This window comes from Macrobrachium nipponense, chromosome 3, assembly GCF_015104395.2.
Source record: "Macrobrachium nipponense isolate FS-2020 chromosome 3, ASM1510439v2, whole genome shotgun sequence".
Taxonomy (NCBI): Eukaryota; Metazoa; Arthropoda; class Malacostraca; order Decapoda; family Palaemonidae; genus Macrobrachium; species Macrobrachium nipponense.
In genome coordinates this window covers 55,219,046-55,233,516 of record NC_087202.1, presented here as the reverse complement: position 1 = coordinate 55,233,516, position 14,471 = coordinate 55,219,046, and the positions used below count along the sequence as shown (strand labels likewise).

Below are 14,471 nucleotides of genomic sequence, written 5' to 3'. Positions count from 1 at the left end.
GCCTTCGTCCGCATCGCCTCCGTCCTGAGAATGTCCCTTTTATTTACCCTTTTCACCTACCTGCCGTACTCCTTGTTCAGAATGACCAAACTATCTCAAAACTATAAGATCCATTCTTTTACCTAAGCTTACCTGTTCACCGTTCATCCAAATATCTCTATTTCTCAGTCACCCTTTTAATTTCTCTAAAGCCACACGTAGCTCTGAATCAAGGATATACATTATATACATTCACATTCAACACGAACATTTAACCTCCATAAATGATAACCGCTCAACGATCCCTACATACATCACCAACACCTTGGCTGTCACAGACTCTTCAAGTGTCTTCCTATCTTTCACATCATTCAACCATCATCCGTCGTACTGAATTGCCTCTATCTGACCCTTCGTATCTTTCAGCTCATAAGAGAGATAGACAGCCATAAGAACAAGCCACATCTTGTCCCACACCCACTTTCATATCATATCAGTCACTGTCCTTCACAAGTTCTAGCATAATGCTCTTAGCCTCTTACCCCTCCCGTTATTCCTTACCTCTTCAATCAGTATTCATTCACAGACCTTCCCAGTATACTAATTAATATAATTCCCCTTTAATCTTGCGTTTTCTAGCCTTTTATGTCTACTCAATGAAGCATTCCCCTAACACATTACTTCGGAACTTTTCGCTCATCAAATTCCTAAATAAGGACGATTTTCCCCATGGGTACTTCCCTCCTGGATGCTTTCACCTTCGGTCACTTGTTGCCAGTCTTTGAACGTATTCCCGTATCCCCGATTATTGTCGAAGGAATATATATATAAATAAAAATCCCGTTTCTCTGGTTTGGCATAATCAGGTGATCTCCAATAAAAATATCAAAAGCAAAAGGGGGTTGTTGCTGTTTCACACACTTTTGATTATAAAGTGCTCATCAGATTCTCTGATGATTTATATGAAATTGTTAAATCGTTATACAGCGCACCTTTCAAAAGAAAGGACTGCAGCGAATGTCGCAATATCCATGGGCGGAAAAAGATATCGACGAAAATACCTGAGCACCAGTAATTAAGGTTTTTCGTTTTTTTCTTTTTCTTTTCCTTCATCACTTACTTAAGTGCCATGCTGGGAATAATCAGGGTCGTTTCCAAAGCAAACATATCTCTCAGAACATTGTATTAACTTGCTCATAATTCACAGGGAGATGTGTTTCCAAATTAATAGTAGAGTAATATCACATGTTGACCGTCAGTCTTAGAAAAGTATTAACCTTTTTCCTTGTTAATGTCAAAGGGGAAGTTAGACAATTCTTTGACTTTGTAATTTTTCAATCCTCCAAAACAGACATGCCCTTCTCATATTACAGTGATGTACAAAAGAGTTATGTAATTCTCTTATTCATTAATGAATGCAATATCTAGAACACTCATGGAAAAGCACCATTAATGATCTACTGAGCATATCCGGATACTCTCTGATAAAAAGTTAAATTCTTCAACATATAAACCAGCAGATGTAAATTACAATTAATTAAGACAATAATTATTACTGCGTACCACTTCATCGGAATACTCCAGAACTACATTTTCTTAAAGGAACTGAAAGAAATCAGTAAGACATACAAATTTAATACGCATACGCAGAATAACTGAGGCAAATATTTCGAAAACAATTAGAAATACACCTCAAAATACTCTTCGAAACAAAGGATTATCAAGTGCGCCATAAAAATCGTGAATAAATGAATAATCTTTGGCCCCGTTAGACATCAAAATACGCGAATAAAAATCATTCCATTACCAGTAGGGGGACGCCAATTACATGCATTACAGGAAATGCATTTGAATTGTAATCTGACTGAGCTTGAATAGCTTGGGGAGAAAGCCTTCAGTTAGGGAATCCGCCAAAACAAATGGAAAAATCGAGCGCGTATTGTTAATAGCTGAGGCTATTGTTCTTTCATTGCACACTCTACTTACTCTTAATCATTCCGTCGCATGCTCGAAGTACCATATATACCCTTTCTTGTATTTCAATATTCTATTGTACGTCATTATTCTATCCATGCATGATTTATAATCGACTCATTTTCTGAGAAAAGATGGGAAATATGTGAGGATGGAAATGCAAAGGGAGAAGAAAGGAAGACCTAGAAGCAAAAGTGAATGGAGGGAGGAAGAAAATCTTGAAATGAAAGGTGCAGCAGAGGCACGAGGGAGAGGAACTGAGAATCCAAAGTATAACATGATAACGCGACTGCACACCTTTAACTTGGGAGAGGCACAAAGACAAAGAAAAGCCTCTTATCGGAAATTTATAAGTCGAAAAGCGGAGATTAAGGGGAAATTAGCAGCCACCAGAATTACACTTGTATGTAGGAGAGAGAGAGAGAGAGAGAGAGAGAGAGAGAGAGAGAGAGAGAAAGAGAGGAAGCAAAAACAGGTAATTGGGCGTTTCCAATTGAAAGTCACTCGAGCAAACTGGTTCCTGTTTCGCAAAAGCCTTCCGAAAAGAAACTAGTAAATAGCGTGTCGAAGAATCGACAGCTTTCCAGTTGCGGTAGAGTGAGGGTGTGTCTTAGGGCTCCGGAGAGCGCTGCCAGATGCACGATCCATGACTAACTTTAACCTTAAATAAAATATAAACTACTGAAGCTAGAGGGTTGCAATTTAGTATGCTTGAGCCTCTCCCATTCGACGTTTTCATTTGCTTACTAAATTATCACTTTCCTTTACGCACCAAACTTACACTGCATCAAGGGTAAAAACAAAATTAATTGAATAGCTATAGAAAATAAGACTGGAACTCTAGTACACATGAGATTCCATAGATTAAAGGTCTTGTGTAGTATTTATAACCTACGTATCTTTACTTTGTTTACGTGCTTACCATTTATAACAGTTCAGCGAATATATACTTATTCAGATCAAAATTAATTTCATTCACACAAGCAGCAGCATAATTCAGCTTTCAGCCCTCAAGCTTCTCACAGGCTTACACCCAATCAGAAACTTTCATTCTAAATTATTAATAATTTTGTTCAGCATAAACTAACTAGAATTTTTCAGTTTATCACTATACTTTGGTATGACTCAGTATTCATCTCCAATGAGCATACACGTCCCTATTAGTCGATCAGCCACAGATGCATAATTTTCAACGTCCAATTTTAACTTTTATAACAATCACATTCTAATTTCATCCTATTTCCCTTCAAAATGTAATTGTATCTTTGATATTTCTATGGATATTATTTTCAAACCTTCCAAAAGTAACGCTTTATCATTTACCACCTTGGCTTCTTTATAAAGGAATTAATAATGCCGTTGGTTTAACTAATATTCCAAGCTTTATACTCTTAGATTAAAAATATAATGGCAATAAATTACTTTGTGATATTCTAAAGCAAAATTAAATTGGCTGTCAGAAACAAATGAATTTCAAATCAAATCGCAAGGGCACAAGAAGAGAAACATAACTGGCAATGGCTATGGAAGCGAGTTATTTCCATGCATAGTAAATTTACATTTGACTGTCAACTGACAATGGGATACTCGGTGCAGTCGGCAATTAAAATACTTCGTTAAAATGCAAATCAAGGGAACATAATAGAATTTTTCTACCGAAGGAGAAGGAAAATGTTCCAGTATTGGCGTCAATGAAACCTTAGGCTTATCTCAGCAAAATGTCGAATATCCTTGTTACTCAATCAGTCAAAACTCTCTCTCTCTCTCTCTCTCTCTCTCTCTCTCAAAGTCTGAATAATGTCACGGTAACCCAAAGGTAGCTACAAGGAAAATAACACTTATATAGATTCACACGAAACAATTTTAATCCATCATTCCAAAGTTTATTGTGCATTCAACTTCATCACGCAGCTTTTACACCTTATTTTCCTTACATCACGATTTTGCCTTTTTATCCTCTTCCTCGTTCGCCAGTTATTCTAATAATCACAATCAGGTTGAATTAGAGAAGGGCACTGGGTCAGCAATTTCACTGTAAAGCACGTAATGATAAAATGAGAGTTAGCATTCTTTGGCACCACCCAGTTAAGAACAAAATGCGTAAAAATAAAACACATAGGCATACATATACATGCAGTTTATATGAAATAGGCATTGAGATATCTAATATGAAAGCTGTTATGAATATGTGGAGTCAGTTTTGTAGTGTTTTGCTTGGGGATTGGGGACAAAGCGGAATCAGGGATTCCTCACTTTTAAAGACGGCGCAATGTTCAGTCGTCCGCCGAAGAATGTAAACGCAGCTTGCACGGACGCACGTGTTTTTGTGTATGGGTGGAAGTGGAGGTGTCATGATACACATTCGATCTGGTTTTGTTCAGATCTCATGGGTGGGACTATTAATGGTACTTAAACGAGTGCGTGAGTGCCTGTTCCACGATTCGATATAGGAGATGAAGGCGCTTGGGCACTTGGGGCCATAAGATTAAGTGTGGCTGTGAAGGACCAATCCTGAGAGAAGGCCTTTTTATTGCTGAAAGGAAGGATCTGGAAATCCTTACAGGAAAGGTACTTGACGGGAACTATTACTTGTATATTTTTGATTGGGAGAATTAACGTCAGTAACTGTGACTGATGTTTATGTGTTGGAGAGAAAGGGATGTGGACCGTTTTTTCCAATCCCCAGTTTTATTTTGGTTTCCTATTTGAGTGTCATTTTCCATGATGGTGCATCATCTGAGTTGTTATCATGTTCTATGCTCGTGTAATAGTTACACACAGGTAGTGATACTTCATCAAAATAAAGAATTCTGCAGGGAAAAAAACAATAGATAATAGCGACGACCAAAATACAAAAATTGTATGAAAGCCACCACTAGTTACGACACTTCTGTACTAATGTCAAAAAAACGCGAGGACCATAATCATTAGCTTTAACACTGTTCATTGAAAAATGAAACAGTGAGCGTATATTGAACCCATAAAATTGACAAGGAAGCATATTTAACAGAAAAGGGACTCACCAACTTGTGATGTACTGACACAAAAATAAAGTAAGGTGCTAATGCATAGAACAAGTGACGCAAAGAAATTATGAAAAAAGATCGATGTTCAGGGCACAGGAAGATATAAAGAAGACTCGATCAAGCAGAAAGACTCGATCAAGCAGAATATTACCGTAAGAGAAAACTGACGCGGCAGCAATGACAATTTTATCCAAAAGCAGCGAAGAAGAGCGACGTCAAGGAATAATATCAAGCAACATACTGGACCGCAATGTTTGCTTCTGGGAAACGCGTCAGTGCAGATACTTCTGCACCAGTGATTTCTTTAATTCAAGATACGTAAGACCACGGGCAATGTGGCACAAGGAGGCAAACGGAATTTCTATCGTTACCAGATCATATTATTTGGCATTACGCTAATTCACAATACTCTCCTTGCAGTTCTGGGTATCTTGACATTCCAAATTTTATCCTGCAATTCTATGAAAAAAAAAAAATGTTATCGCAAAAGTATTCCCAAACATAATAGTAAACACCCAAGCCCGCGCCGCCCCACCCCCCAGGAAAAACTATTGCGCTGAAATCTTACAAGAGGAAACATGTTATTCTTATATAATGAGAAATTTTCTTACCCACTCTAGATCTGTAGCTGTAACAGTTTTACTCGTGTTCCAAAAATATATGTAATGAATTGCATCATCGCAAACATAAATCCCTTTTACTATACTCACCCCACCTTGTTTACTCTCCGTCCGCCACTCCCCTCTACAAGCTAGTTACATTAATGTTCCCACATTCATATAGACACCATGGAAAGAATGACACCGATCTTCTCCGAAAATATATCAAAGAGGTTAGAATTTCTTTTTCGTCCAGAAGGCTGAAGAGCAGAAGGAAGAGAAGAGGACAAACAGAAAGAAAGGAGATGCAGGGACGAGGTAAAAGAAGGGAAGAATAAACTATCAAAAAACATGACCAAACTGCTTATAGCCCAGTCGGGGGCATTAGTTAAGGTTCTTTGCCGCATGCCTTCGGCCCCTAGTTGCAACCCCTTTCGTTTCTTTTACTGGACGTCTTTTCATATTCTCTTCTTCCATCATACTTTCCACCCTGTCCTAACAATTGATTCATAGTGCAACTGCGAGATTTCCTCCTGTTACACCTTTCAAACTTTTCACTGTAAATTTTCGTTCAGCGTGAATGACCTCATAGGTCACAACTCTATATTCAGTTCAGTTTAAACTGCTTAATTCCTAGGGATTTTTGTAGATCCATTAGATGCTCTCTCTCTCTCTCTCTCTCTCTCTCTCTCTCTCTCTCTCTCTCTCTCTCTCTCTCTCTCTGTAAGCCATGCTATAGCCGTAGAACGAAATTAATCAAGAGACGTATAGTGTTTATACACCCAGCCAAATTTGGCAGTGGTCGATTAATCTTTATCCTTTTATCCAAACCTGTTTTATTCAAAACCCCATCAGGTGGGACGGGAGTAATGGGAAGTTAAGCATGTCCATGATCTGCTTTACTACTCTCCGATTTACATTGTCAAGAGTGTATACACATATCTCCTTTAAGTTCAAATTCCTCATACGATACTACTCACTTCACTGCCCACCTGGCCAGGTCAATTTGCAAATATGCTCTGTGTGTGTACGAGAGAGAGAGAGAGAGAGAGAGAGGACCAAGTATGCACGCACGTCTCCTTTCTCCTTTAAGTTCAAATTTCTCACGCGATACGACTCACTCTATCGCCCATATGGCTAGTGTAGTTTGCCTATATGTTGTGTGTGTGTGTGGTGAGAGAGAGAGAGATAGAGAGAGAGAGAGAGAGAGGAGAGAGCGAGAGAGAGAGAGAGAGAGAGAGAGAGAGTGTGTGTGCGTCGTGCAAATATTGGGTCCGTTTTCTACCTGACAATCCTTCACGACGTTCAGGATTGGCGGCCGAGGCTGCGGTTCCCCTATTTTTGTAAATGCACTGGAGAAAAATTCTTGACATCGAACTCGTTTACACCTCGTATATTAACGGAACTGTCATTTTAGTAAAAGAAGATTAATTTCGAATGAAATAACCAATGTAGAGAAATTAAGTGGTAATACGAGGTGACGAGAGACTAAGTGAGAGTGCGCTCCCTGGGGCACTACGAGAAGCAACAGACAAGTCTCGTACTTTAGACTTTGCTCGTACCCATCTCGCTTTCTTCCGCTAAGAACCCGCGCAATGTTCATATGTAATCCCTTCGTGGTTATTCAGATATAGCGTTAATATGAACTAACTTTTTGGGTCGATGTCGTGAGTTTTTTTCAGGTTGTGAAATTTTTGTGTACTTTGTTGTCGACCTCGCGGTCCGTAAAGTCAGAAGTTCTTCTTTGATTTAATGTTTTTTTTTCTTTATTTAAAGTTTAATTTTATAATAACACTGAAAAACTCAACAGAATCTTGCTAGACCTTCTTTAAATCAATGACGGTCGTTGGTGTTGCCCTTCATGCCAGATTATTCAAGTCTAACTCCATCCTTGTGACTATGAACTACCGCGTCGGAGGCTAAAATTTCCGACAGAGAGAGACTAACATTTCCTCCATATTCTTCGATTTATTACCTTACTAGTCCCGTGTATGACCAAGAAACAATAGTTGGATATTCATAATTACTGAACCTACCTGGGCATCGATATCGATAACCAAGAATTTAGGTAAACAGTAAGCCTAAACGTAACATGTTAGTTGGGTGGACGACTACCCCACCTTACAAAAATAAATTGCCTAACCACTAAATTAACATCGCACAAAAGGTACTGTAAACCCTGTATTACCCTCACATACATATTATCTATCTATATATATATATATAGTAATACTAATATAAAAAAAATTGATAAGCGGGGTATTTGCAAATGTGGGAAGCAGGAGGGCAACACTATACAATAACCGCCTTGATGGCAGATATTCCGCTTCATATTATCTGTCTACAGAAGGAATTTCGAGAACTGACCTATTATTCTTTGGTATTCCAACTATTCAAGAGAGGTACACTAAACGATTAGCGGTAATGTTAGAAAAACCAAGTAGTGGTGGTTGGAAGGAACAGCTAAGTGCAGAGCCAGCTTTGGATTATAATTAGCCCATGGAATATGCAGCCACAATCACAAAGACAACAAGGAGGTGACTTGCTAATCAATTTGTGACAATGTCCAATCGGTCGTACAATGCTATCCGACAAGAAACATTTGAAACAGTAAAAAACGTTCTTCGAAAAAGGATGGATCAAGTAATAACAGAATCTTCTTCAGACAATGAACGAGATGGATGATCCAGTTAAACTGATTGATGATTGTATTGACCTCCTCATACAGAATCCACAGTTAAACGATCAATTAGTAGATCTGAGAACAAGATTCAAGCAGATTGCTGAAAATGCAGAATGCAATCCAGAATCTTCACTGACGCCACTTTTCAATTTTGTCTTAACAACAGTACCTCAATCCACAGTCGTAGAAAGAGCAGTTTCTCAATACTGTTTTTCGCAGTGACAAAAGGCTTCCCATATCTCTACAAAGTGCGAACAACAGATTACTCTTTGCCTTGAATGGGCCTGGTCTGTACAGGGCATTTTGATCCCACTACAGCAGTAGCAAAATTTCTGCAAGTAAGGCATCATAGATACAAGGAGCCACAGAAGTCAACATATAGAAGCGATCCATTGTGAAAAAATTCTTCTGCAGAGGCAGTGAAATATCTGAGTAAAATCCTGATATAAAAAGTGTTTTATTAAGTAACATTTCCATAATGTATGAACAATTATTGATAAATTATACATAAAGCTGAAACAAGTATAATATACACGTAACATATTTTATATGCGATGAATAACTAAGTAAAAAAAAAAAAAAATGCCGGCGCCTGCCAACTTAATTCTTAGGTTTAGCTCTGGTAAACAGGATTAATAGCAACAATAAGACATTCTCGACGATTTACGATAAAAAACCTTTTAGGTTAATAATTTCCTTCAAAATACAAGGAACTGGTAAATTCTCGACAGAAATGTCTCTCCTGTGCCGGTTTTCTCAAGGTTTCTCAGTGTTAGCTAATATTTTCCTCCGCGACTACTCCTTCTCGCCTGCATCCTGCAGTCCACCCTGGATATTCATGCACTAGTTTTCTTCTCATATATTGATCGGTGGGTTACACCCGTAGTTACCTCCTTTTCCTTTCATTTGCTACTCTGGCATTCTACTTACTTTCTCTTGTCCCACTATCATATCTGTGTCATGCCGTTTCGGGGTTTAAATTGCCTGTCGTGTTTCTCTCATTCTTTCCTCAAATTCCCACTAGAATAAAGCTATCGCTCGAACCAATTGTATCTAAATGCCTTAACCTAAGAACAATTCAAGGCACATCTCCAGTAACACTCCAAAGGATTCTTTATGTTCACATTAATTCATTCGGGTTTTGACCTACTAACGATTAGTTTTATTTAACAATGGTCTTCCACCAAACTATCTAGTAACAGCTGCATATTCTTCGCACCCCTGTATACCGATACTTTGTCATCTGCATGCGCCCAATCCAGAAGCATTCTATTCCCTTTAATCAGCACGTTTGTCTCAGAAAGAGCATTCAGCACAATAAAATGTATAGCCTATGGGAAATGGCAGTGGTTATAGAACCCAATCTTTAAAGATATGTTACTCTTCTTTTCATCAACTAAAACTTCACAATAATTGTCGTTTTGTAAGTAAAAAACCTCTGATGAATAAAAAAAAATAAGTCAAGATAGGCCTTAATTTATTGATTTATGAAAATTACTAGTCTGTCAAGAAAGGAATGGGGCACTCTAGGCTATCCAGTGCCCATGATAGTGAAAAAAGGGAGTTGGATAGATAGCGCTGCAGGGTAAGGAGATGCAGCTATATAATACAAGAGAGGGAGTACAAAGACATCCGGGTGGAACCGGGAGAAAACCCCTCAGGTGCACTAAATAAGCAGCCGTTACGAGTATAGGACAGCAAGACTGAAGAAAAGCATTGGGAATGGAGGTAAGACGAAATGTTTAAAAGTAGATGCAGCTAAGGTTTGAAGGGTCGCTGCAAACACTCCACTGACGGCTCTAACCTCTTAAGTACATCTTAGTTTAACTAGACCACTGAGCTGATTATCAGCTCTCCTAGGGCTGGCCCGAAGGATTAGATATTTTTACGAGGCTAGGAACCAATTGGTTACCTAGCAACGGGACCTACAGCTTATTGTGGGATTCGAACCACATTATATAGAGAAAATAATTTCTATCACCAGAAATAAATTCCTCGATTCCACGTTGGCAGAGCCGAGAATCGAACTTCGGACCACCGAAATGGTAGGCGAGCGCAAAAACCACTCGTCCAACGAGGAACTGCTAACTCACCAAGACGGATATTTTTAATGCATTAGGAGATTCGCTAAAGAATGCTTTTCCAGAATGTTTTTTAGTCTTAATTTTACTATCTGCAGCTTTCCCAACAAAATACAGTTTCTGATAATATTTAGTTACTCTCCTGAATTTACATTCAGGTGCTCTGTTCTAAGGTCTGAAAGCCTTTCATCTTCCCTACCACCCATCCCACTTCTTAATTTGGTTTGTTTACTTTTGTTAATCACATTCCGAGTCTCCACAGGCATCAATTTATTTTCCTAAACCTTAGCCTACTTCTGGAAGCATCCCTTACAGATACATGTAGATTTTTCGGTGCATCCTTCACCAATAAATGAATACTACCTTCTTCTTTCCTCAAAGTGTTTGCAAAGCATTAAATCAGTTCTTGCATTTCAGACTAAATTTATTCATTATCCACACATCAGTTTTTAAAGCCTCGGTACCACAACTGTGTGGGACAGTAATTTTGGGGGGAACTACTTCTCAATTCTAACATTGACTATAGAACGTTGATAATTACTACCTACATTTGTACCTCTCCTAAAACAGCCATTAAGCACAAAGATTTTGTGTCTCTCCTAAGAGGAAAATACTCTGACTGTGGAACGACCATTTTTGTGAACTAAATTTAAATATATTTTCTTTCTCGTTAATCCTCCAATACCATTCCTGATGATACTGTCCTCAACACCTTCAAATATTCGCTGCATTCGGTCGTTGCATATAAAACCAACTTGTCTATCCTCTGGGGTGTCATAATAGTCATTGCCTTTTCTTTGTCAGAAGCCCTGCCAATCCATCATCAAAATCCATTTTTCCACTTCATTTAATTTCTCTTCAAAATAGCAGACATATTCAGTTTAAAGCGTAGAAACCCTTCCACGAGTCATCAGCTTAATGGTTAATTCAGTCTATTTTCAGAGTATCGTCAAAATTTGTACACACTAGCATCAGAAGACCCCATAAGGTTCCTGACACAAAAAGAATTTATCCTCGAAGCATTGCCGTTTCATTATGAAATCCTCCTTTTACATCGAGGAGAAGCCGAGGAAAGTCATATCGCCATCCGACTCAACTGACTCCCACCACCTGTCGATGTTTATCTAAAAATCCATCCATGTGCCGGAGTACGGCAAACGTTGACCTTCCCAATCAAATTCATTTACCTTGGCATACCTACCCACTGCTGCCGGAGGCGTTGCCTAATTTCACCATCTACAGCGGGTCGTGGAATTGCACATCCCACCTGCTATTCTATAAAACTCTTTACAAATTTTTATTCGAAGTTTTGCGAGACGTAAATATGCTAACATTCACTCGGTCAAGAAAAATATATTCTCTGTGTAAGAGAGTCAGTGTGAACAGAAATGTAATCATATTTTAAAGGACTAAAATTCCTCTTCCGATTTCAACTGACACTTGGATTCATTAGAGTTAAGGTAGCTTCATATAGCAAAAGAAGATTTAACCAAAATTCTCACATGCGTATATAGCACTATACACACACACACACCCATATATAATTATATATATATATATATATATATATATATATATATATATATATATATATATTATTATAATAAATATAAATAAATAAAACATAAAATATATACTATATATATATAAAGGTATAATAAAATAAAAATACATAAATAAATAAGAAAATATAATATGTTATATATATATATATAATAATAATAAAAATTATAATAAATATATAAAATTTATATATTATATATATATAGATATAATATATATATATATATATAATATATATATAGATACCAGCTTACCAACCTGGTGCTGCCAGGGAAATCTCTGTTTATAACCAATAAACTCCGTCTCTCATTCCTGTTAAGATAGTTGCTTCTCACCCCACTTCCTATTGAGGCTGAACTTGGACTTAGAGGGCTTCAGGAGTGTCATTATTCATCCCAGCAGCCTCGAAAACTATGGATTAAACACTATCTGTTGTTTTCAATTAGTTTTACATGTCACCCCTTCCCATCCCCTTCTCAGCCAACCCCTCTTACTATTAGGGGTGAACTTGGATTATATGTCCCTCCATCGATCAACTTACGACGTGCTGATTTAAAATATGTTTCAGATGACTATAAGAATTTCTAAATTCATAAGAAACACAATGCGTCCACACAAATAAAACTAAAAATATGAGTTTTTTGAGGACAAGTTTATTACGATAACAAAATAACAACAATATAAAGAAATAGGGTGATACTTTAGTAGGTGGTCTACCTGCGTGTTTCTACATTGTTTCGCCGTGTTTAGTACTAGCCCGGCGGGGGTCAAATGTCCCTAAGTGCATTTTACCACATTTGATCCCCGAGGCTGGCATAAGGCCAGCTTAATCTCAAACAACAACAACCCATGGTGCTACTTTAGGGGCATTTGACCCCCGACGGGGGAAGTGTAGAAATACGCAGGTTGACTGCCTACTTGAGTAGCACCGAAATAGTCCCCTAAGCTAATTTCTTCAAGAAATTCGGTAATTTTTTTAAGCATTCAAAGTAAGTTCAGAATTGGTATCTATTTCACTATTTTCGAGCTTATCTGAAAACCAATACTTGAAAAAATGTTTCATGTTATATCAGCCATGCCACTTGATGTGCACAATGCCGCGCTCTAGTACGACCCGTTTCTCTCCATCGCACGCTAACCCAATTGAAGTTATTTTCTCGTTATTAATACCGTCCTAAATCCCAAATAAACGAACTAATTATCAATTTCCCTAACTATCGTTCAACATACTGCGCGATCTTCCCGCATCATTAAGAGGACGGGTAAAACTTGTTTTACTGTTTACCTCTTATGGTCAGGTGCCTCTTAATATTTTTAAATTGGCGCGTTTTCATACATTAATGTGTCAAATTATTCCTGGTATTTGTGAGGATTTAAGTAGATTTTTTGGTGCCATTCGTGATGGCGTTAAGTTTTGAGGTTCTACCAACTAGTTCACACTTCAACTTTTCCAAATAAAAGTAATACCTAATTAAAAGTCAGGTAAGAATAAAAGGAATAAGGGTAGCACCCCACCCATAACCATACACTGCGATGTTAAATAACAATATTGCCCCAATACAATGAAACCTAAACCTTAATTGCATGCTTCGCATATATGAGGATTTTTTTTTTCTAAAATTTCATAGAATAAATCAGAGGTAGGTACATACTGTATGCTTCAGTATGGCTTTGAACAATACTGAAATTTCGTCACTTCACCGCTGACGTCTACACTAGGATATTAACCTAACAGCTAATGGCGAAAAATATGCTACGTTTGATGACAACTGCTATTAAAATTGCATTATTTTTACATGCACTCGTATCCACGAACAAAACACTAAGCCTACTTATTCCTGCCTTTTCACACAAAACATCTCCCCCTGAGCCTGTCCTCATTCCCTGCCCAACGAAAGAGAAATAATTTCGTCGTGCCCACTTGCCTCTGTACTTCGTTCCTTAAACACTGCTGTTCAGGCAGTAGGACTATCTTCATTCATCGTCATTAATGTCATAGGTAAAAAATACTAATACTCCAGCATTTATGTCAGGGTACATTTACCATATACCAGGTTATTTCGTGAATAAGATAGGCGTAATTACCATACCTAAATAAATAAATAAATAAATAAATACAACGAAAAACGAATGGTTTAACCAGCCGTTAACATGTGATCATTATGATAATAAAGATAAATAAAGCTTGCCACTTACCATGTCTTGTTGGTTTCTTTGGCTGCACACGATGTAATAATGTAGCCCAGGACTACACACACTGGACATTTCATCCCTTTACAATGCTTTGGGTGCATTTTCATTTCATTGGTAGTGTAAATTCATTTCACGCTCTGTCTCGTCAGAGCATTTGCTGTTGCAGATTTAATGTGTGCAAAGGTACCTAACGCCGCGAAGCCGGCCGCCTGGTAATTTCTAAATGGGACCTCTCACAACACAACCCAAAATCTCATAGTCAAGCACTAGAGACGCTGTCTTAGAAAGCAGACAACGCAACTGTTCTGGGTGTGGTCATTTTGGGAAATACATCTACAGGCCGACGGCCGTTTTCATTTCGTATGAGGTAACT

General features: G+C 37.9%; 1 long non-coding RNA gene across 1 annotated transcript in view; it reads right to left on the bottom strand.

Moving 5' to 3' along the window:
- Positions 1–14,420, bottom strand: part of LOC135222201 (uncharacterized) — a 179,106-nt gene extending 164,686 nt beyond the window's left edge. Inside the window, exon 1 of the long non-coding RNA XR_010316205.1 lies at positions 14,102–14,420. This is a non-coding gene — a long non-coding RNA (uncharacterized LOC135222201). The remainder of the gene's footprint in view (positions 1–14,101) is intronic.
- Positions 14,421–14,471: the final 51 nt, after the last annotated feature.